This window comes from Bos javanicus, chromosome 26 (assembly GCF_032452875.1).
Source record: "Bos javanicus breed banteng chromosome 26, ARS-OSU_banteng_1.0, whole genome shotgun sequence".
Lineage (NCBI taxonomy): Eukaryota > Metazoa > Chordata > Mammalia > Artiodactyla > Bovidae > Bos > Bos javanicus.
The window spans coordinates 49,271,456-49,292,887 of record NC_083893.1 but is presented as its reverse complement, the minus strand read 5'-3'; the positions used below and the strand labels follow the sequence as shown (position 1 = coordinate 49,292,887).

Here is a 21,432-nt window from a genome sequence, read left to right as displayed (position 1 = left end):
AGGTTCACAAGACTCCGGGCAGAGGGAGCCACAGTCAAGGGTGCCTGTGCACTTTGTGCTTTGAAGGACAGAGGGCTGAGTCCCTGCAGAAGAGGCGGGAGACTCATGTGACTGTAGGGCAGGTGTGTCCTGGAAGCAAGCGGCGAAAGCGGGAGAGCAAGCTGGAGTCAGTGCAAAAGGACCTTGTGTGTCTTCTGAGAAGACTGACCTTTGTCCTGTGGCTGAAGAGAAACTGTCCACTTGCAAACTGGGGAGTGGAACAGTCTTTCTTTAAGACATACCGAGTAAAGCACAGAAAATGGATTGGAACCAGAGAGGCTGAAGGTGGGGAGACCAATCAGAGGCCATTGCAATAAACAAGGGCGTCAAGGTCAGCGGAGGCGTGGTGGGCCCAGCAGGCAGGGGGCAGAGGCACTGGGAGAGGTGGAGGTTTGGGTGCATTTGAGGGTAAAATTGGTGAGAAGAGGTTGTTGATCGAATGTGAAAACTGAGAAAGAGGAAGACAGAAGACTGCTACAGGGTTTCTCATTAGTGGCTGCAGGGGATATTGCCTTTAACTTAGGAAAAGAATTCCCAGCAAAGGGAACAGGAGCAGAAGTGAGAGTGAATGGGAGAAGGCCCCAGCCCATCACTGCCTGCCGGGAGCCAGCGTGAGGAACTCCACCCATGGCAAAGGTCATGAGGAAGGAGGCTCAGCATACGCAAAGGCGGAATGGGGAGTCAGGAGTCCCCCTGGGAATTCTCGAGCACCTACCCCCAAAACCAGAGTCTGCCTACTTTCTGCTTTGTGCTCTCACCTACACCTCTGACTTTACGGGGGCTGTCCCCCACCACCTCTCTCTGAAAGAGAGTTAACTTACAGCTCCAGTTAATAAAGTTCCTGGGCGTAACAAGTGTTTCAACCTACAAACTCCTTTGGAAGTCCTCTAGCCTGCCTGAATAGGTTCTTCCGGCCACATGTGATTGTTCAGAGCCTCCCAACCGTGAGAGGCATGAGATGTCCTAAACTGTCTAAATACAGATTCCTTTGAGCAGTTAAAAGATTGATTAGAAATTGTATTGGTGAAGGGTTTTTCACTTGTTGGGCCAATGTTTGCTGCTAAGTTTCCATATGCCTTACCTGCTGTGTCCCTGGCAGTGTATTGATTAATGTAATTGGTGTATAGGAATGTAAGTAGTAGCTTTAGTGTTTGTAACCTTGGACCGTTGAGTTAATTCTCTTCTTGTTATAGCCCACCACACCTTTGCCCTATAGGAATGCAACTTTATCTAATGCTTTCGGAGGGTGGCGCCTGACTTTAAATAATCACCTTTAGAGAAAAATAAGTTTTCTGAAGAAAGGGTCATAAAATGTTAACAGGCCTCTTGGCCAGAAGATGATGTAATTCACTTAAACTTTTGTATATGATAAGTTTGCAGGAAGAAAGCCTGGCTTACTGCTGACCCTACCCCTTCCCCCATTATCCTCTATGCACAACTTAAGGTATAAAAACTACTTTGGAAAATAAAGTGCGGGCCTTGTTCACCGAAGCTTGGTCTCCCCATGTCGTTCTTTCTCTCACCTTCTGGCTGAATTCCCATCTGGAGCGTGGAGGCTCATCAAGCCTACTAATTATGCCTGGGCTTCTAAGATCTGACCGGGGAGGCCTTAGTGTCTCCTCTCCTTCGGGAGAACGGGAGGACGCCTGCGGCCTACGTAGGCGACACAAATTCCTTGTCTAGGAATTTTTTTAGCTTTCCACATAAACCAAGTTATTCAGTCTCTTTTCTCCACTGAATTTTCTCACTGAGCTATCCTCATTTGATCACTCTTTATATCTTTAATTCTATTGTATCTTGATCGCCGAAGCCATCTCCCTTTCGAATTCCCTGGATCCACCGGAGCTGGACCCCGGCAACTGCCTTTAACACCAGGGCGCCCATGACGGACACTTTAAACCAGGAGATGATCAGAGAAAAGCTCCTAGCTCTCTCTCTCTCCTTCAGAAGCTGAAACAAAACATGCACAAAAGTTTTAGGTGAGCAAAAAAACCCAGAAAACAAAAAGAAAAATGTTCTGCCTGGGTCCAAGTATGTCAACACTGAACCACGGAAACCAGCCTGGACTGGCCAACGGCCTAGAATGTTCTGGATGGTGGCAAGCTCACCATGACACTTCGGTGTGGACCTTCCTCAAAGGCTAAGCTGGCTTTTTGGAGTGCTTACCAGTTATATGAATTAAGCCTTGTGTTGGATTATTTTACTAAAGCTTGAAGAGAAAAGAATTTGTGGTTTGTGGCAGCTGCGTAGTGCTGGAGCAACTGTGAGGAGATACCCCATGTTCAAGGGCAAAGGAGAAGCCCCAGCAAGATGGTAAGCAGGGAAAAATCGTGTTTAGAATCAAACCACATACTCTCCAGAGATGCTTAGAAGGCTCAAATGTATCTTGTGTGCACCAGGACCCAGAGACCCCACAGAGACTGAGACAGAGCTGTGTTTGGGTGTCTCCTGTGGAGGTATGAGTAGGCAGTGGGCTTTTGTGGGGGCAGGGGCTCTGGATTCAGCAGACACGGGTATGGCATAAGCCCTCTTGGAGGAGGTCCCCATTAACCCCACCATAGAACTGCCAGAACTTACACAGGACTGGGGAAACAGACTCTTGCAAAGCACAAACATAACCTTGTGTGCCCAGGACCCAGGAGAAAGGATCAATGATCCCACAAGAGACTGGCCCAGACTTGCCCATGAGTGTCCAGGAGTCTCTGGTGGGGGCGTGGGTTGGTGGTGACCTGCTGCGGGGTCGGGGCACTGAGTGCAGCAGTGCATCATGGGACCTTTCGAAGGAGGTCTCCATTGTCTTCATTGCCTCCACCATAGTTTGGCCTCAGGTCAAACAACAGGGAGGGAACACAGCCCCACCCATCAACAGAAAATTGGATTAAAGATTTACTGAGCATGGCCCTACCCATCAGAACAAGACCCAGTTTTCCCCTCTGTCATTCTCTCAAACCAGGAAGCTTCCATAAGCCTCTTATCCTTCTCCATCAGAGGTCTGACAGACTGAAAACCACAATCACAGAAAACTAACCAATCTGATCACATGGACCACAGCCTTGTCTACCTCAATGAAACTATGAGCCATGTAGGGCTACCCAAGATGGACGGGTCATGGTGGAGAGTTCTGACAAAACATTGTCCACTGGAGAAGGGAATGGCAAACCATTTCAGTATTCTTGCCTTGAGAACCCCATGAACAGTATGAAAAGGCAAAAAGATAGGACACTGAAAGAGGAACTCCCCAGGTCGGTAGGTGCCCAGTATGCTACTGGAGATCAGTGGAGAACTAACCCCAGAAAGAATGAAGAGACAGAGCCAAAGCAAAAACAACACCCAGTTGTGGATGTGACTGGTGATGGAGGTAAAGTCCGATGCTGTAAAGAGCAATATTGCACAGGAGCCTGGAATGTCAGATCCATGAATCAAAGCAAACTGGAAGCGGTCACACAGGAGATGGCAAGAGTGAACACTGACATTTTAGGAATCAGTGAACTAAAATGGACTGGAATGGATGAATTTAACTCAGATGACCATTATATCTACTGCTGTGGGCAGGAATCCCTTAGAAGAAATGGAGTAGCCATCATAGTCAACAAAAGAGTCCAAAATGCAGTACTTGGATGCAATCTCAAAAACAACAGAATGATCTCTGTTCTTTTCCAAGGCAAACCATTCAATATCACAGTAATCTGAATCTATACCCCAACCAGTAACACTGAAGAAGCTGAAGTTGAATGGTTCTATAAAGATCTACAAGACCTTCTAGAACCAAAAAAGATGATCTTTTCATTATAGGGGACTGGAATGAAAAAGTAGGAAGTCAAGAAATACCTGGAGTAAGAGGCAAATTTGGTCTTGGAGTACAGAATGAAGGAGGGCAAAGGCTAATAGAGTTTTGACAGGAGAATGCACTGGTCATAGTAAACACCCTCTTCCAACAACATAAGAGAAGACTCTACACATGGACATCACCAGGTGGTCAATACAGAAATAAGACTGATTATACTCTTTGCAGCCAAAGATGGAGAAGCTCTATACAGTCAGCAAAAGCAAGACTGGGAGCTGACTGTGGCTCAGATCATGAACTCCTTATTGCCAAATTAAGACTTAAATTGAAGAAAGTAGGGAAAACCACTAGACCATTCAGGTATGACCTAAATCATATCCTTTATGACTATACATTGGAAGTAACAAATAGATTCAAGGGATTATATCTGATAGAGTACCTGAAGAACTGTGGATGGAGGTTCATGACATTGTACAGGAGGCAGTGATCAAGACCATCCCCAAGAAAAAGAAATGCAAGAAAGCAAAATGGCTGTCTGAGGAGGCCTTACAAATAGCTGTGAAAAGAAGAGAAGTGAAAAGCAAAGGAGAAAAGGAAAGATATACCCATTTGAATGCAGAGTTCCAAAGAATAGCAAGGAGAGATGAGAAAGCATTCCTCAGTGATCAATGAAAAGAAATAGAGGAAAACAACAGAGTGGGAAAGGCTAGAGATCTCTTCAGGGAAATTAGAGATACCAAGGGAACACTTCATGCAAAGATGGGCTCAATAAAGGACAGAAACGGTATGGACCTAACAGAAGCAGATGTTAAGAAGAGGTGGCAAGAATACACAGAAGAACTATACAAAAATGATCTTCATGATCCAGATAATCACAATGGTGTGATCACTCACCTAGAGCCAGACATCCTGGAATGTGAAGTTGAGTGGGCCTTAGGAAGCATCACTATGAACAAAGCTAGTGGAGGTGATGGAATTCCAGTTGAGCTATTCCAAATCCTGAAAGATGATGCTGTGAAAGTGCTGCTCTCAATATGCCAGCAAATTTGGAAAACTCAGCAGTGGCCACAGGACTGGAAGAGGTCAGTTTTCATTCCAATCCCTAAGAAAGACAATGCCAAAGAATGCTCAAACTATGGCACAATTGCACTCATCTCACACACTAGTAAAGTAATGCTCAAAATTCTCCAAGCCAGGCTTCAACAGTGCGTGAACTTCCAGATGTTCAAGATGGATTTAGAAAAGGCAGAGGAACCAGAGATCAAATTTCCAACATCTGTTGGATCATTGAAAAAGCAAGAGAGTTCCAGAAAAACATCTATTTCTGCTTTATTGACTATGCCAAAGCCTTTGACTGTGTGGATCACAACAAGTTGTGGAAAATTCTTCAAGAGATGGAATACCAGACCACCTGACCTGCCTGCTGAGAAATCTGTATGCAGGTCAAGCAGTAACAGTTAGAACTGGACATGGAACAACAGACTGGTTCCAAATAGGAAAAGGAGTACGTCAAGGCTGTATATTGTCACCCTGCTTATTTAACTTATATGCAGAGTACATCATGAGAAATGCTGGGCTGGAAGAAGCACAAGCTGGAATCAAGATTGATACAATATCAATAACCTCAGATATGCAGATGACCACCCTTATGGCAGAAAGTGAAGAAGAACTAAAAAGCCTCTTGATGAAAGTGAAAGAGGAGAGTGAAAAAGTTGGCTTAAAGCTCAACATTCAGAAAACTAAGATCATGGTATCTGGTCCTATCACTTCCTGGCAAATAGATGGGAAAACAGTGGAACCAGTGACAGACTTTATTTTGGGGGCTCCAAAATCACTGCAGATGGTGGTTGCAGCCATGAAATTAAAAGGCACTCCTTGGAAGGAACATTATGACCAACCTAGACAGCATATTAAAAAGCAGAGATCTTACTTTGCCAACAAAGGTCCATCTAGTCAAAGCTATGGTTTTTCCAGTGGTCATGTATGGATGTGAAAGTTGGACTATGAAGAAAGCTGAGCACTGAAGAATTGATGCTTTTCAGGTGATGTGTTGGAGAAGACTCTTAAGAGTCCCTTGGACAGCAAGGAGATCCAACCAGTCCATTCTAAAGGAAATCAGTCCTGAATATTCATTAGAAGGACTGATGCTTAAGCTGAAACTCCAATACTTCGGCTACCTGGTGTGATGAACTGACTCATTTGAAAAGACCCCAATGCTGGGATAGATTGAAGGCAGGAGAAGGGGACAACAGAAGATGAGACAGTTGGATGGCATCACCAACTCGATGGACATGAGTTTTAGTAAACTCCAGGAGTTGGTGACGGACAGGGAGGCCTGGCGTGCTGCAGTCCATGGGGTTGCACAGAGTCAGACACGACTGAGTGACTGAACTGAATTGAACTGAGGAGTCATTTCTCCTGCTACCGTGGGTACCCTTATGAAGGAGCAATTGATGTCACCTTCTGCCAAGCAGCATGTTCAGATTGTCTTTTTTACTGAGGTATAACTGACATTAGTTATTTTAGTTTAGAGCTTCCCTTGTACCTCAGTTGGTAAAGAATCTGCCTGCAATGCAGGAGACCTGGGTTCAATTCCTGGATCAGGAAGATCCCCTGGAGAAGAAAATGGCTACCCTTTCCAGTAGTCTTGCCTGGAGAATTGCATGGACAGAGGAGCCTGTTGGGCTACAGTCCATGGGTCTGCAAGAGTCAGACACGACTTAGCGACTAAATCACCACCACCATATTAGCTTCAGGTGGACAACATGATTTGATGTGTGTGTATGTTGGAAACTGACCACTCTATGAAATCTAGTTACCGTTCATCCCTAGACATACTTATGGATTTTTTTTTTTTCTTCTTGTGATGAGAACTTTAAAGACTTGCCCTCTTGGCAACTTTCAAATACGCAACGCAATATTGTCGACTGCAGCTGGCAGGCGGGGCCTTCTGTCCTGCGGCTCATTCCGTTTATCACTGGGGTCTGTGCCTTTTGCCCCCTACTCAGTTCCTCCGCCGGCCACCGCTGCTTCTGGCAGCCACCTGTCTGTTCTCTGCGTCTATGAGCTCGAGGTTTTCATTTGTTTGTTTTGTTTTTTAAAAAACCCACGGTGAGACAAGAACCCATAGTCCCTCTTTTGGCCTGCTGGGTCTTCAGTGCTGCACAGGGGCTCCCTCCAGCCGCGGCAGGCGAGGGCCCCCCTCTGGCTTCACTGCTGTGGCTTCTCTTGTTGAGGAGCTCGGGCTCTCGAGGGCAGGCTCAGGAGCTGTGGCGTGTGGGCTTTGTTGACCTGTGGTGGGTTGATCTTCCCATATCTGGGATTGAACCTGTATCCCCTGCATTGGCAGGAGGATTCTTATCCACGGGACCACCAGAGAAGCCCGAGCTTGAGTTTTTGGTTTTTTTTTTAGATTCCATATGTAAGCGACATTTGTCTTCCTATGTCCAACTTGTTTCACCTGGCAGAATGCCCTCAGCGTCCATTCATGTATCTGTAAACGACAAGATTTCCTTTTTTTTTTTTTTATGGCTCAGTAATATTCTGTTGCGTTTATGTGCCACATCTTTTTTATCCATTCATCCATCAGCGGACACTTAGATGGCTGCTCTATCTTGGTTATTGTAGATAATGCTGATGTCAACATGGGGGTGAATATATCTTTGTGAGTGAGCGTTTCCACTTTCTTCAGATAAACACCCAGAAGCGGAACTGCCAGGTCATGTGGTAGTTCTATTTTTTAATTTTTTGAGGAGTCTTCGTGCTCTTTCCCACACTGGCTGTATCAATGTCCCCACATCCTCACCAACAGGAGTTATCTGTTGTCTCTCTGATGATAGGCGTTTGGACAGGTGTCAGACGCTATCTCATCGGGGTTTTGATTGGCATTTCCCTGATACTTAGTGACGCTGAGCACTTTTCTGTGTGTCTTTTGGCCATCTGCATATCTTTGGGAAGATGTCTAAGATCCTTTGCCCATTTTTTAATGAGATTTTTGGTCCTATTTTTAATTTTTTTGAAATTAATAATTTACTCTTTAGAAAATCATCTAACCAATCCATAAAAAGGTGACAGCAGGCTTCCCTAGTGGCCCAGTGGTTAAGAATCTGCCTGCCAATGCAGGGGACGTGGGCTTGACCCCAGGTCCAGGAAGATCCCACATGCCTTAGATTGACTGAGCCCGTGGGCCACGACTCCTGAGCCTGCGCGCTAGAGCTCACGAGCTGCATCTATGGAAGCCTGCTAGCCGCAGGCGAGCGGCCGCCACACTGAAAAGCCCGCTGCACTGAAAAGCCCACTGCGCTGAAAAGCCCGCCGCACGGCGAGCGGCCACCGCATGAAAAGCCCGCCGCACTGCAAAGCCCGCCGCAATGCAAAGCCCACGCCCCGCAACTGGAGAGTGGCTCCTGCTCGCCAGAGCTGGAGAAAGCCTGAACCCAGCAACGAAGACCCTGTGCAGCCACAGCATGAAAATTAAATAATTTTTTTATAAAGTAGCACAGTCTACCCCACACGTCATCAAACAATCAAAAAGGTCACCCTTCTGGCATCATCCTCTCATTCTTTTCTACGTCGTAACTATTGACCATTCCCCACAGCGTGTCCTTTGTTAGGATTTTATGACACAGACTTGCACCTGTGGAAGCGAAGCATGCTCTGGGCACGCTGGCCACTTAATGCGTCTCATCAAGGATGCTCTGGTCCCCTCCGGCCTCCGAGAGCTTCGTCTTGTGTGACTCCATCCAGCATCATCCCCTGACTAGACCATCGTATTCGGTTTTTCTTTATTTTTGACTGCACCACGTGGCATGTGGGATATTATTTCCCTGACCAAGGATAGAATCTGCACCCCCTGCATTGGAAGCATGGGGTCTTGACCACTGACCTGCTAAGGAAGTCCCTTTACTATCACATTCTTGACTGTCGCTTGCTGGATGTTTCCGTTGCTTCCGATTGTCCCTACTACAAACGAAGCCCAAGTAATCACTTAAGACGAAGCTACCACTTTGCACCTGGGCCCCCAACTCTCGTGGTTCATGGTCTCGTGGTCCACAGCAAGGCCTCACCACCTTCCCACGCAGGCCTTCCTGAGTGGGAAACTCTGCCTAGAACTGCCAGCGTGCATCCCCAGAATCAGCGTGGTGATGGGCTGAGTTTGCTTAGAGGATAAGGATTCACGCATCAAGGCAGGTGAGTTACTAGACTGGCCCCTGTGGGGTCCCCAGTGGTACAGGAGGGGACTGGGGTGATGGGCCCCCCATCAAAGATGAATGAACTCAACTCCTCACCACCCGAGCCTGCTGCCTGGAGCCAGGCCCTGGGGAAGGGCTGAGGGGACCCTGAGCTGTAGAGCTGGATCAAGGTGGATCCAGAGGTGGTGGATGGTTTCCAGGCACACCAGGGTGGGAGGGGGTCACCCCTCAGGTCATTGGTGCAACCCGTGTCATCAGCACCAACACAGATAACCCGGCTGTAGACAGAGAGGGCTGGTGAGGCTGCGTCTCCTGACTGCTGGGACCCCTGAGCTGCCCCACGGAGGGGAGCTCAGCCCTACAGGGCCAGCAGGGGCCGGTACCTCTGGAGAGTGGGCTGGGTGGGAGCTGCTGGATGACCCTAGAACCGTAGGCCTGGGGAGAGGTTGTTGGTGGTGGAGAGGTGAGGACAGATTGACCCCCATTTCCGGGGAGACCCTGTAAGGCAGAATGTGTCCCACACAGTCCTCGTGAAAAGAATTGACCAATGTCTTTCATCAAGCTGTGTAAAATCACCTTGGTGTTTGCTTCAAAATATGTTCAACGCATGAAAAGAAACACATGTCAGAAGGCGTTTGCTGGCGCCTTACCAACCCTGGATGCTGATACGGGCAGCCCAGTGTTGCTCCATCTGGCCTGAATCCACATTCTATGCCCTGAGGCTGGACTGCCCAGGACCCCAGATGGGGACTAGCGTGGACCGTGGGAGCTGGCCTCCCTTTCTTGCTTGCAGACACCCGGGAAGGTCCCATCTCCCTGCCCCAGAGCCTAAGAAACATTGCCATCATTATTCAGTGGATCAGTTGTATCTCACTCTTTCCCACACCATGGACTGCAGCATCCCAGGCTACCCTGTCCAGCACCATCTCCCAGAGTTTGCTCAAGCTCACATCCGTGGAGTCGGTGTTCAAGAAACATGCTGTGTTCGAAAGTTCTTTCCTAAATCCTTATTCTGAGCAATGAAAACTGAAAATATGGGTGAGGATCCCGGATCTGAAGCAAGGGAAACGCCCTGCTTTGCACAGCATTTCTGTTCCCTACTGTCGCTCTCCTGTGTTTACTGGCAGCTCACATTAGCTAAAGACAGGATTTGGAATAACTGCAATACAGCTGTGTTACAATCACTGTCATCAAGTAGAGCTTTGCGATCGCGTTCAGAGGGGCTGTTGTACCTTCTGTTCAAGGCACGTGCGTAACCCTCTGCAATGTTCCTGGCGCCTCTCCTGTTTGGCTTCTCCCAGCGATGAGCCTCTGCGTGAAGGTGCCAGGCGCCTGGGGCTCCCCGGGGTCAGATCACCTTCACGCCAGCGCACACCTGCACCCAGTTCTCCAAGGAAACAGCCGGGCGCCCAGGCGCTGGCGACCAAGGATGCACGGCTCCTCTCGTCTCTGCTCCCCCTGGATTTGCATTCCTGACAGCGAGCCTCACAGCGAGTCCCCATGATTTCCTTAATCCTGACATTTCCAGCACGCGGAGCAACAGAAAGGTCATGAGCTGGCTAATTTTAAAATAGCGTTTTGATCACTTATCTTGCTGGAGTGTCAAACACGGGGCTGGCAGAACTGACACGTGCTTATTACCACCTTCGGGTTCCTGAAACCAAGCCAAGTCATTTGAAGGCCTCTCTTGAGCCAGCACGCAGACAGCCATCAATCAGGGGGCCTGGCCGTTTAGAACAGTCCTCACAACAAGCCGGCTGCTGAGCACTCATCGGTCTAACTGCTGCTTTAGAAACGTTGGTGTTTCTTCTTGGAAAATGGTGCTGGGAATCAGGGTGATGCTAGGAACAATAATAATAATTTATTAGACACTTGCTGTGTTTTGGGTTTTAGCATGAACTATCCAGTGTAGCGACTCACTTCTCACCCCTCTGGCCAGGGGGCACCCTCACGAGCTGCGCCTTTTTACGGTTGGAAAAAGCCAAGGGGTGGGAGGTGACAGGCAGAGAGGAGAGGGTCTGCGTCTCCGTGACCGAGGGGCCCACAAAGCGGCGCCTGCTTGTCGCTCCTCTGTCTCGTCTGTCCCCTCTTAAGTTAGAACAATAGAAAACTGGGACAGCTCTTTATTTTACACAAAAGAACTTTCCTTTATGGAAAGTTGGGGGTGAAAGGGAACACAGGACCCTCTGGGGCCCTCAGCCTGAGTCTCTGGCTGCACTGAACCTGTGGGGCCTGGGGAAGGGGGGCATTTAGCCCCATTGTAAACTGAAAGTCACTCAGTCGTGTCCGACTCTTTGCGACCCCAGTCAGTCCATGGAATTCTCCAGGCCAGAGTACTGGAATGGGTATCCGTTCCCTTCTCCAGGGGATCTTTCCAACCCAGGGACTGAACCCAGGTCTCCCGCATTGCAGGCAGATTCTTTACTGTCTGAGCCACAAGGGAAGCCCAAGAATACTGGAATACTGGAGTGGGTAGCCTATCCCTTCTCCAGCAAATCTCCCTGACCCAGGAATCAGACTGAGGTCTCCTGCCTTGCAGGTGGATTCTTTACCACTGAGCTATCAGGGAAGCCCCAGACAAGGACAGCGAGGCGTAGGGTGTGAGGTGACCTGCAGATTCACACAGCTCGAGAGGCCGACCGGGTTTGAGCCCGGAACACCTGCCTGCCAGGCTTCACTGCTTTTAGGGTCTGACTGTACAGCTGGCGCAGGGCAGGGAGGGCAGAATGTCCATGTTACAAGAAAACTCAAAAACGTGCTACAGAGAGACCGAGCATGATCAAAGCTTCTTCTAGACATGCTTGAGAATTGCCTGTTTTGACAGAGTTTCCAGCACCTTCTGTCATAACTCTTGGCTTCAGCTTTGGAGGCAGGGGCCAGAGTAAGAGCGTGAGGAAGACTGAGTGATTATGGCCAGTAGTTGTGGAGAAAGATGCACCGTGACGTTCAGTTGCTGCAACAACCCTACAGCTCCTGCCTTTTGCAAATGAGGGACACCGGGCTGAGAAATGCCTGCCCCTATTGAGAAGAACACAACAGCTCCTGCTCACCAGCCTTCTCGCTGCCCATGGCTTCCTGGGGGTTCCCTGTCACCCCAGGTGCTGAGGTAGATCCCCTAGGAGAACCCAGCCAAGGGGCAGTCCCCTAACCTGGGTCCCCTCCCTGACCAGGCCCAGGCACTGGCCTTGCCTTGGTCTCCTGGCATGGCCACCCCCAGGAATCCGGACTCCAGGGACTGGGTCTCCACCCCGAGTCCATGGGTCTGAGTCCCTGCCCTCCATCCAGTTCCTTCTTACCTGTCACTTCTTCAGGACCCGACAGCCGGAAGCAAACAGTCCATCCCAAGGGACGCCTCCAGGATTTCTAATCCTGGCCCTTATTGGCCCCTCCTCCTGCACATTGAAACCTCTGCTTTCTCCTGCCCACCCAGGCCAGCCCACGCCACCAGTGACCCTGGCTCCCCAGGCCTCCAGGACCCAGAATCATTCACTCAGGCCCTTGACAAAGGTCCCATCCTCACGTTGTCTATCTCATTTGATGGTGAGCAGCGATTCCCCTGCTCCCAGCCCCTCTAGTCTCTGTTTTTATGTAAACAAGAAGGCTTTCCCATCTCACTCGGAAGAAAGCTTCTTTCTCCTTCATATAACTACAACTGTGATGATCACTGTGTCTCAGTAGGAATCTGTTTACTCCTCCATGTAAACCTTCTTGTCTTGCCATCTAATTTCCATTCACAGTGAAAAAAGAAACAAGCACATTCTTTTCACCCAAACCTTTAAAAAACAGGTATCACTTTGTTTCTTCTGAATGTTATTACCTCTGCGAATCACATCATTACTTTCCCTTACTTTTTCTTAACAGATGAGAAAGTGCAAGTCTCTGTAATTACAGATTGGATCCCAAATGTCACAACTTCAGATCCCCATCACCGCTGTATCCTGGTGTACAACCCACACCTTTTCTCAGGAGGAGGAGTGTATTGGTCAGGATGGTCCTAGCAGTGATTTGGCAGCCCCTGGAGCAGGTCAGTGGTTTGAAGAGACAGGGTCCTGGCTTTATAAAATAGAAGAGGTTGTGCCGTCGGCTTCCCTGGTGGCAGTAGCAATAAAGAACTTGCCTGCCAGTGCAGGAGACGTGAGGGAGACGGGTTGGGTCCCTGGACTGGAAAGATTCCCCAAAGGAGGAGATGGCAACCCACTCCAGTATTCTTGCCTGGGAAATCCTATGGATAGAGAAGCCTGGTGGGTATAGTCCATGGGGTCACAAAGAGTCAGACACAACTGAAGAGACAGTACATACGCATGTGCCAGTCATCAGGATACACTCCAAACCCAATCAGTCCTTTGCAAAGGAAGGAAGAAGTGCTGGGTTTGATGGAGTGTTCTCTGCAGTTGTAACCATGCTGATTCCTGGGGACCCCTTCCTGCAAGCAGTCTGATTGACTCCAGGTTAATGAACAGAAGTATTGGTGATTCCCAAAGGCATGTTACTGTTGGGACTGCCAGTCGCAAAACTGATTGCCCATCCCCTGGAGCCAGGCACCAGGCCAGGGCACAGCCATGCTGATCAAGAAAAGAATCCCAAATGCTGGGCATTTGTTGAGGACTGAATGTTTGTGCTCCTCTCAGATTCCTATGCTAAAATCCTAACCCTAGTGATAGTTTTAGGAAGGGGGACTTTTGGGAGATGAAAGGTCATGAGGGTTGGGCCCCTGTGATGGGATTCATGCCCTTATAAGAGACTCCCAGAGCCCTCTGGCCCTCTCTCCATCCACTTGAGGACACAGGAGAAACCCATCAGCTACAACCTGGAAGGGGCTTCTCACCAGAACCCTGCCATGCTGGCCCCCGGATCTCAGATATCCAGTCTCCAGAACTGAGAAGTAAATTCCATGGCACTTTGATTATAACAGCCCCAACTTACTAGGGCTTTCCTGGTGGCTCAGTTGGTAAAGAATCCGCCTGCAATGCAGGAGACCTGGGTTCGATCCCTGGGTTGGGAAGATCCCCTGGAGAAGGAAAAGGCTGCCCACTCCAGTGCTCTGGCCTGGAGAATTCCAGGGACTGTATAGTCCACGGGGTCACAAAGAGCCGGACACGACTGAATGCCTTCCACTTCCACTACTTTCAACTCGCTGAGATTGGATGAGAGAAACCAGGGCTCAGAGGATTGAAATGACTGTCCTGGATCACACAGCTGGGTACCCGAGCTGGGATTTGAAAGCAAGCCTATCTGATTAGCTGACAAAGGTCCAGATAGTCAAAGCTATGCTTTTTCCAGTAATCATGTATGGATGTGAGAGCTGGACCATAAAGAAGGCTGAGCACTGAAGAATTGATGTTTTCGAACTGTGGTGTTGGAGAAGATTCTTGAGAGTCCCTTGGAATGCAACGAGTTCAAACCGGTCAGTCCTAAAGGAAATCAACCCTGAATACTCATCGGAAGGACTGATGCTGAAGCTAAAAATCCAATACTTTGGCCACCTGATGCAAAGAACTGATTCATTAGAAAAGACCCTGATGCTGGGAAAGATTGAAGGCAGGAGGAGAAGGAGGTGACAGAGAATGAGGTGGTTGAATGGCCTCAGCGACTCAACAGACATGAGTTTGCTCAAACTCTAGGAGATAGTGAAGGTCAGGGAAGCCTGGTGTGCTGCAGTCCATGGGGCTGCAAAGAGTCGGACACAATTTAGCAACTGAACGACAAGTATCTGAGTTGAGGCTGCGCTCTGTTCTGTGAAGTCTCCCTACCTCCCCTCCCTCAGTGAGTAGTGAGGTTGGGAGAAGGCAAGTCCGGGAGGCTGAAGGTGGTGGAGCACTGGCTGGTTCCAGGCAGCCTTGAGCCCAGTTCCCGTTTTGCTCCTGTCACACGTCCTGCAGTTCAGGGTCCCGAGCTCAGAGCAGCATGTGTAGCAGCCAGCTACCAGGATCCGGAGCCTGGCCCCAAACCCAGCGGGCTCTGACTCAGGCCCTCGCTCAGCTGGCTGTGGAGTTGGACCTGACCCTCTACAGCCATCACTGTCATCAGAACTGCACTTCTGTCTCCACACGCAGAGATACCCCAGGACTGCCTCCCTTCCTCCCAGAACTGCTCCTCCTCTTCACAGGACCCCCAGCACCTTGTCTTGCAGGTAAAGCCAGAGATCAGAGGTCCACCTCCTTCCCAGGTGGCCCCAGTGGTAAAGAACCTGCCTGCCAAAGCAGGAGACATGAGAGATGCAGGTTCCATCCCTGGGTTGGGAAGATCCCTCAGAGGAGGAAACGGCACCCCACTCCAGTCTTCTTACCTGGAGAATCCCACGGACAGAGGAGCCTGGCGGGCTATGGTCCATGGGGTTGCAGAGTCAGATATGACTGAAGTGACTTAGCAATTAGCACGCATCTTTATAGAAGACTCACCTAGGTGGGGGGAGGGGGGAGTTCTGCCTGTAGGTGTTGTCTCCCCTTTTTCCTGAAGTCACTGGTTTAACCTTCCCCAATCCTGACTTCCCTGCCAGCCTTCTCTATGATTCTCGATGACGATGCGATAAGTGTCATGTGGAGTCCCCTGCTCAGGACTGCCTTTGCAGGTATAACCTGTCTTCTTCTCTTCTTCTGACCCTTGTTGTTTTATGCACGCTTCCTAGGAGATGCTCTTTACACCAGAGTTTTTAGGTGACCGGGTCCTCAAGGGTGTTGAACATCAGCCCAGATGGACAGCATGCCTGTCTCCCAGAGATGAGCAGTCTGACTGGTGGGCATGGGTCTCCTCGAGGTGAGGAGCGGGAGAGTACCTCTGTGTGAAGGACCGCTGGATCTCGTTAAGTGGAAACAGACTGTGTCTGCGCTGTACGGAAGTGCCCGATGACAAGCGCATGTGGACTCACAGCAGCTAAATGGCTTCACTGTGCCGGCAATCACACGGCTATCTCCCAGCTGCAAGCCCACTCTCCTGTCCTCTGCTCTGTGATGCTGCGGCCACACTCTTCCAACCTCATTTCTGCTTCTCCAGGCGGCTCAGTATTAGGTTTTGCCAAGAGGAGAGACTGTCGGTGTGGAACAGGAGGAAGGGGATCACGCTCCAGTGTGCTTCCTGCTTTCTTACCATTAGTAGTCTGGGGTGGTTACAACGAATGTCATCCCAGCAAGAAGTCTTCCCAGTGGACTTCCCAGAAGTTTCCTGTAGATGAAAACAGCTCGCAGCCTTTCCCAAGCCAGCAGGATCAGCCTGGTACACTCCACGCACCCCCTCACAGCCCTGGGTCTCAGTACCCCCGTAACTCTTCTCCAGCCAGCCAGCACCCAGCTCTGAGGTCTGGTGCTCAGCTCTGAGGGAAGTGCCCTCTTGGCTCAAAGTCTGAATCACCTCAGCCCTCCCTTGCCGTCCTGGGCAGTGGTTTCAGCACTCACAGCCTCTGAATCACCTCAGCCCTCCCTTGCCATCCTGGGCAGTGGTTTCAGCGTCACAGCCTCTGAAGCGCCTCAGCCCTCCCTTGCCGTCCTCTGCCAGTGGTTTCAGCGTCACAGCCTCCGTGACACTTCAGCATTGTCTGTTTACCAGTCACCTGGTTAACAACTTTATATTAAATTATTCCTGCTTAGCAGCCGGTACAGTTTTTGCTTCCTGATCAGTCACCAACTAGTGTCCAATTTGATAAAAATTCCTCCTGCTAAGAGGGGTGGAGTCCAGCAGAGAAGGACACGGCTCAGAGCCAGGCCCCTCAGGCTTAGCCCCTGGCCCTGGCAGTGCCCCTGGAAGTGTGACATAAACTCTCTGTTCCCTGATGTTCTAGTCCATGAAGTTGGGGTCTACTTCATAGGCTTGTTCCGGGGATTAAGGCAGTTAAAATATACAGAGGACCAAGGAAGACAAAGACCACTAAATAAGCATTTAAACTTTTAAATAAACAGTGCTTAGTCACTCAGTCGTCTCATTTCTATTACTATTGCTATGGGAGAGTAATAAAAATAATAATAAAAATGCTGGAGGGTACTCTTCCAAGAGTCTCTCAAGGGACTCTTGAGAGTCCCTTGGACTGCAAGAAGATCCAACCAGTCCATCCTAAGGAGATCAGTCCTGAATATTCATTGGAAGGACGTGTTGAAGCTGAAACTCCAATACTTTGGCCACCTGATGTGAAGAACTGACTCATTGGAAAAGGCCCTGATGCTCGAAAAGATTGAAGGTGGGAGGAGAGGGGGACGACACAGGATGAGAGGGTTGGATGGCATCACCGACTCAGTAGACATGAGTTTGGGTGAACGCTGGGAGTTGGTGATGGACAGGGAGGCCTGGCGTGCTGCAGACCATGGGGTCACAAAGAGGACACGACTGAGCGACTGAACTGAACTGAACTCTTCCAAAAATAACCCCCAAATCTTACCTCCTAGTAATAAACACTATTAGTATCATATGAACATCAAAGTAGACTTTCTGACTTATATGCAGATAGAATAGAAAGCATGCATATGGGAGAATAACATTCTGCCTCAGCAGAGTCATAATATACAGTACTGTTTTATGAGGACATTAAGTTTGATTTTACTAGGATTAAACCAAAAAGAACAGAGGCGAAGTCGAGGAAATTTCTGGTTTTTAGATAAATATCTCTATATTTTACTTCCTACAAGATCCCCCTGCGATTTTAAAAATAAAAACATTATGAAAAATATCTAGGCTCTAGCCCTTTATTTAGATAGAGTTTCCATTTACTCACTAACAATTGACTCCCTTCGCTGGGAGATTTAAAAGGCCCAGGGTTTTCTCCACGCTCACCCCTTTCTGTGCTTGTCAGTGCGGGTGTTATTATCTTGATCGCTATTGTCAGGGTTTGGAAAACATCCCATTCCATAACTGCAGTTCTCACAGGTGTTTATTATCAGTGCACCCCCAAAGTCCTTGTACCACAGGTTTTCCATCCCCGAGAGCCCTATGTTTTATTCATCTCTGTTCTCAAATCCGTGTCAAACAGACATTTCCGGAGGATGAACGGTTACAGTATAGCCGAGGAAACTCTGAGCCGGGAGATGCAGCGGCTGGTCCCTGGCACTGGGGTCGTCATGGTGGCCCACGTCTGTGCTGGACTCGGGAGCGCCTCCTGCACTCATCAGCATCTCCTTAAAGTGACCACTAAAATGTCTCACGAGCTCAGCATGGGTCCCCTTGCAGAGCCCTCTGTCCAGCAGCCTCACGCTATTACAATGAAACCTTCCTTCCCTGCTGGCTCAGATGGTAAAGCATCTGCTTACAATGCAGGAGACCCAGGTTCGATCCCTGGATGGGGAAGATCATCTTGAGAAGGAAATGGCAACCCACTCCAGGACTATTGCCTGGAAAATCCCATGGACAGAGGAGCCTGGTGGGCTACAGTCCGTGGGGTCACAAAGAGTCGGGCATGACTGAGTGACTTCACTTTCACTTTCCTTGGGTTGGGCCGTAAGAACAGGCAGTGCAGGCACCCCGCTCCATGTCTGCAGCTCCAGGACGAGGTGCCCTCAGCAGGGTCCCTTCCCAGGACTTGCCCTGATGGAGGGTGTGCGTTCCGAAAGCCTCCCTAAGGGGTGGACCCAGGGGACCAAGGCCGGGAACCAGGCTCTTCATTCCTCCTAGCACCTGCAGGCTCCCCTCTGAGACCATCTCCCTGAATCTCAAGAACCGCCCTTCCTTGGGTGTCTTGGAGGGGCAGTTCTCATAGAAATATGTTCTCCTGGCTTTTGTTTACCTGAAAGCATCTCTTCCTTTAAAAAAATTCAACTTCAAGGTATAAATGCATGTAATAAAAGGCACTTGAATTAAGTGAACAGTTGAGAGAGTTGACTCTCGTGTAGCCACTCCCACACCCAGGATAAATGACCCCCCAAAGTCTCCCACGCCCCTGAGTTTGGTTTCTGGACCACAGCACACCCAGCCCTGGGAAAACCCTGATCTGCCTCCCCAGACTGGTTTGGTCAGCTCTAAGCCTTCACATAAAGGAGGTCACCCTTGTGTGTCTGGCTGCTGGTACTCCGCACACTGTCATCAGGGCATAAAATCAAATAAGGAAACTAATTAACACAACTGTGTTTCAATTAATTCACGCAGGCTCACTGAAGAGGGGAAAACTCACCCGAGAACATTTGAACAAGATGACTCGGCTGCGTAGCCTGACTATAAAGGCCGGAAAGAAGAGCCTGTGGACAGATGTTGACCTCTGGCTGGTGAGTTCATCTCTCAGTGGTGTGGTTGGCACTTCTGAAATGCATTTCTAAAAAGATAGGACTGTGTGAACGGGAGAACACCTTGAGGGGATACGCTCAAGCTTCTCGGGTGGTGGAGGGGAATTACAAATGTGGGAGCAGGAGCTATGGTCCCCGTTTTGCCTCTGAGCTCGAGGTGAGGTGTGAATATCCACACGTGTTAGGGTCCACTTGCCAGAGCACAGAACCATCCTCACACTATTCTTACCAAGAAATGCAGAATCTGAGTGTAATTGTGGGAAAGCATCAGACAAACCCGCATTGAGCATTTTATAAAATAAGTTCCTATCCTCTTGAAGGATGTCAGAGCAGTGAATCGTAAAAGTGAGAGGCTCTGACCTAGAAGAGGGGGAACCAGACAGCTGGATCTCGGCTCTCAGGCTGCACAAAGTGAAACGAGTGTGAACGGCATTGTGGGAACAACGGGAGAACATTGAATAAGGATTTTGGATTAGATAGTAACATCAGATTGATGCAAAATTTCCTAACTGAAAATTTTACTGTGGTTATGTAACAGAATGAACTTGTTCTAAGGGAACGGACGCTAAAGTGTTTAGGAACACAGGAACACCATGTCTGAAAATATGTATGTGTGAGTGTGAGAGAGGTTTGAGTCATACACGATCATGGAGAGAGAAGGTGCACGAATGATGGAGAAAAGGAAATAGTGGGTTGGGGTAAAATGTAGATAGGACTAACTCACTGTTCTTCCACATTTTCTGTTTCTGAAACCGTGTTCCCTACATGGTGTTATGCCATAGCCTTCCGGATCTTTCCCTACATGGTGTTATGTCATAGCCTTCCGGATCTCACTTCTGAAACTCAGCTTTCAGCCTTACTGTTCCCGTGAAAGTAGGGGTTCTTCTCCCTCTTTTTTCGTGTACTTGTAATTTGATTTTTCTAATTTATTTATTTTCAATTGAAGGATAATTGCTTTATAGAATTTTGTTGCTTTCTGTCACGCCTCAACCTGAATCAGCCATAGGTATACATATGTCCCCTCTCTTGAGAAGCTCCCTCCCATCTCCCTCTCTTCTCCCCCTTTTACTATTTTCCTTATTTTGCTCTCTGGGTCTTCCAGTCTCTGCTTTTGAATATGCTATCTAGGTTGGTCATAACTTTCGGGTATACATATGTCCCCTCCATTGTGAAGCTCCCTCCCATCTCCCTATCTTCTCCCCTTTTATTATTTTCCTTATTTTGCTCTCTGGGTCTTCCGGTCTCTGCTTTTCAGGAGCATGAGGATGGTTTGCCCGAGAAGGGTTTTCTTTGTGTCTGTCCTGCTCTGGACGTGGAGCATGCCTTAAATCCACGACATGACACTTTTAATTAGGTTTGGGCCTCTGTTACAGAGTGAACTGTGTCCCCCCAAATTCCTATGTCGAAGTCTTACCCCAAATGTGACTGTGTGTGGGAAACAGCCCTTAAGGAGGTAAATCTATGCTTAAATGGGATCATAAATGTGGAGCCCTGATCCTATAGGACTGGTGCCCTTTTAAGAAAAGGAAAAGACACTAAAGATCTCTTTCTTCCCAAGTGCACAGAGGAGAAGCCACGTGAGGACACAGAAGGTGTGGTGTGCAAGCCCAGGAGAGCCAGCCCAGCTGGAGCCTCAACCGTGGACTTGCAACCTCCAGAGCCGTGAGAAGGCGACTCTGTTGTTTAAGTCACGCAATCTGATAATTTGTCATGGCAGCCTGGGCTGACAAATACAGCATCAGTTTTGGGAAACAAACAGCCAGAATTCTAAATATTGCCCCCATCTTATTCTCTCTCTGCTTCCCTTTGGAGACGCTAATGTACAGTATGTAAGTCTATGTATAAGCTAGCTAAGCAGCAGGGCTACAGTCCACAGGGTCTCAGAGCTGGAGATGACTAAAGCAACTTAGAATGCACACACGGCAATGCAGCCATTGCTTTGTAATAATGTTAAATGGAATATAATATATAAAATGCTGAATCACCATGTTGCACACCTGAAACTATTATAATATTATGTATCAACTATACTTCAATTAAAAAAAATTAAAGAAATGGTATGTGAGTTTCTTGGACACTAGAGTCTCATAGAAGTTTATCACTGAAATAAGGTTCTCATCTGCCTTGTGTGTGTGCTAAGTTGCTTCAGTCATGTCCAGCTCTTTGCAGTCCCATGAACTGTAGCCCACCAGGCTCCTCTGTCCAGGGGATTCTCCAGGCAAGA

At 48.7% G+C, this 21,432-nt stretch overlaps 1 long non-coding RNA gene and 1 other non-coding gene across 2 annotated transcripts; both read left to right on the top strand.

Moving 5' to 3' along the window:
* The first annotated feature begins 2,160 nt into the window (after positions 1-2,160).
* On the top strand, positions 2,161-21,432 carry LOC133239674 (uncharacterized). Its single transcript, XR_009733928.1, has 4 exons — positions 2,161-2,352; positions 12,877-13,039; positions 19,075-19,190; positions 20,767-21,432. It is a non-coding gene; the product is annotated as an uncharacterized LOC133239674 (long non-coding RNA).
* TRNAC-ACA (transfer RNA cysteine (anticodon ACA)) lies at positions 18,208-18,279 on the top strand. Its single transcript has one exon. It is a non-coding gene; the product is annotated as a tRNA-Cys (tRNA).